The sequence below is a fragment of the Volvox carteri genome (assembly GCF_000143455.1).
Source record: "Volvox carteri f. nagariensis unplaced genomic scaffold VOLCAscaffold_1, whole genome shotgun sequence".
Classification (NCBI taxonomy): Eukaryota; Viridiplantae; Chlorophyta; class Chlorophyceae; order Chlamydomonadales; family Volvocaceae; genus Volvox; species Volvox carteri.
This window is the reverse complement of record NW_003307545.1, coordinates 5,782,022-5,785,498: the sequence shown is the minus strand read 5'-3', so window position 1 is coordinate 5,785,498 and position 3,477 is coordinate 5,782,022.

Here is a 3,477-nt window from a genome sequence, read left to right as displayed (position 1 = left end):
ATCCGCGACTCATCAAGCTTGTCCTTAACCATTGTTGATGAGGGATAGAAATAACAATTGGGCGATAACTGTCGGCGCTAACCGGGGCTCATAACCTATTGAAGAATTGGCGACGTTGACAGCTAACGCTAATTGTTATTCCGGAAGGATTGCCGGTGGCGAAGATATTTAGCACGATAAACTGTTACAAGTAATGTAAAGAGTATTGTTAGCGTTCGGCAGGACTTGAGGAGATTCCTGGTAGGAATACCGATCGTTGTGAGATAAACAAATAGGCGCAGTCACCGCCCTAAATACCGGCGCTAGCGGAAAACTCGTACATTCCGCGATCTAACTGCACGTACATTCCGCGATCTCACTGCGCCGTCCAGACGGTGCCCTAATGTCTATCACTTAGCTACCGGATATGAATCGGTAGCCCCATAAGGTTCTGGGGTAAGTCTTCCCCATTAGTCAGGCGCAGACCCGGGGTCAAATCCCCTGGTCGACAACCACACGAGTTGGGAGAGGACCGTTTCCTCAACAGTTAGACCGAATAAGGAGCGAGTCAACCTCCGTTGGACGCAACGACTGCCCCTTGATGCCCAGTATGCTGAAGCGCTCTCACGGCTCCAGCACATGTACGTTTAGTAGTTCTGAACGGTCATAAGTGACGTGATCTGTAGACGCGGAGTCCAGGAACCATCCGTCGGACGCTCACCATTGTATTCCATGAACACGACCTGCTCGGAACTCCCGGTCCCCTGGCTGATCCACCATACCCAGGCTTGATGCCACTAGCTCCGCCGCCACTGCGGCTGTTACGACCAGCAAAGCGCCGAACCCCCATTAGGTCTTATTACTGTGGCCGAACCCCCATTAGGTCTTATCACTGGTATATGAGTGTCGGTCATTTCCAACACCCCCCCGTGAGCGACACTCTCTCGCTACGGGCCATCCCATGCCTCATCCCAGTCTCCCATTCTCTGGGCAACAGCCAGTGGGTATCAATCCGGAGACCTCTCGGCAGCGCAATGCGCCATTCGGGGCTCATAATCTATTGGAGAATAGGCGACGGTGACGGCTGACGCTGATTGTTATTCCGGAGGGATTGCCGGTGCTGTCACGATACATGCAGCTCGACCCGTCCTGATTGGTGCTCCAGTACCTTCCATTGTTATCGGATACAAGATTGGCGGTAGCAGGCCAGGTGGTGCAGCTCGGAACCCAGGAGCCTAACAGGTGGCGATGGGCATGATGGGCTTGGCGGGGGGCCCCAGCGCTACGGTCTTGTTTCCGATGAGGAGTGACCGCGGTGGCAATAGCAGCGTTGGCGGGGCCTATGGCAGCTGCGTCTGCGTAGGCAGTGGCGATAGCCATACGAGCCCCCAGATGCTGACCTCCCGACGCGGCGGATAATCTGCGCAGCTGGCGCACGTTGACGCTTCGCACGATCCGTCGATGGGTGGTGTTAAGAATATGAAGGCAAGGCGACTGGTATTGAAGAATTGTCGACGGTGACAGCTAACGCTAATTGTTATTCCGGAAGGATTGCCGGTGGCGAAGATATTTAGCACGATAAACTGTTACAAGTAATGTAAAGAGTATTGTTAGCGTTCGGCAGGACTTGAGGAGATTCCTGGTAGGAATACCGATCGTTGTGAGATAAACAAATAGGCGCAGTCACCGCCCTAAATACCGGCGCTAGCGGAAAACTCGTACATTCCGCGATCTAACTGCACGTACATTCCGCGATCTCACTGCGCCGTCCAGACGGTGCCCTAATGTCTATCACTTAGCTACCGGATATGAATCGGTAGCCCCATAAGGTTCTGGGGTAAGTCTTCCCCATTAGTCAGGCGCAGACCCGGGGTCAAATCCCCTGGTCGACAACCACACGAGTTGGGAGAGGACCGTTTCCTCAACACGCCCCCTCGGGCCGTATCCCAACGAGTACCAAGTTCATCTGCACACTTCACACAAGGCGCATGGCATCTCGGCAACGTTTGAACTTCACCTCGCCCAGAGCCTTCGTTAGTACATCCGCAACCATCCACTCCGTAGGGCAGTATTCCAACTGCACCTCACCGCTATTCACCCTCTCATGCACTATGTGATGCTGCACGTCGATGTGCTTCGACCGAGCAGACGTAATCGGGTTGTTTCCCAAGCTAAGCGCCCCCTGGGAATCTATTTGAATCTTGATAGCGCTCTCAGGCAAACCCAAATCAACCATCAGCTTGCGAAGCCACAAAGCCTCACGAACAGCTGCCGCTGTCGCTTGATATTCTGCCTCCACCGACGAAGCCGCCACAGTACGTTGAAGTTGGCTGCTCCAGCTAATCGCAGCCCCATTAAGAGTGAAAACGTAGCCGGACGTAGAACGCCGCGTAACTGGGTCTCCTGCCCAGTCAGAATCACTGTACCCGGACATAGCAACGTCGCCAACACCCCCAAAACGTAATCCTAGTTCGCGAGTCCCCGCCAGGTAACGCAGAACGCCAGTTGCTAAGTTCATGGCAGTCTTCGTGGGTGCGGCCATATGCCGGGACAAAACGCTCAATGCATATGAAATGTCAGGCCGCGTGTTCGTCGCCAGATAGCTCAATTCTCCCACCAAAGCCCTATACCCTGTGGGATTGCCCAGCAGCTCCTCTCCGTCCCCCTTAGGAGTGTACCTAAAGCCCGGAGGCAAAGGGGTAGACCTCGGCTTGGCGTCAATCATCCTATGACGCTCCAACAGCTGAGCAATATACCTATGCTGCGACAACACTATCTCACCCGACTTCTCCCTCCTAATTTCCATGCCCAAAAACACCTTCGCTTCTCCAAGGTCGCGCACCTTGAAGACCTTCGCAATTGCAGCTTTAATTGCCCGAACCATTTCCGGGTCTTCCGACGCAACAATAGTGTCATCTACGTGTACCAAAGCAATAACAACCCCACGCTCGTCAGTCTTAACGAACATCGCCGGATCAGACTTCGAAGGATAAAGACCCAACTTGGCGAACTCTGCTGATAGTTTTTCGTACCAGCAACGGGGTGCCTGCTTCAACCCGTAAATAGACTTCTGCAGCTTGCACGCAAGCGACCGGTCACTGGATGCATACCCAGGCGGTTGCTCCATCCACAACTCCTCCTTCAGCTCACCATTCAGAAACGCAGTAGACACATCGAGCAGATGTACCGTCATGTTCCGGGCTGCGGCAACTGCTAATAAAGCACGCAATGACGAACCACGAGAGGTAGGGGCAAATAACTCCCCATAATCAATCCCCTCACGTTGCTCGAAACCCTTGGCAACTAAACGCGCCTTAAAACGCTCCACACTGCCATCATCGCTGTACTTAACCTTATATACCCAACGACACGGCAACAAACGAGTACCAGGAGGTGGCTTCAGCTCCCAAGTACTATTAGCCATCTGGGCGGCGATCTCCTCGTCCATCGCACGCCGCCAGTCGTCTGCATGTGGACTTGCAATTGCTTCCTCAACGA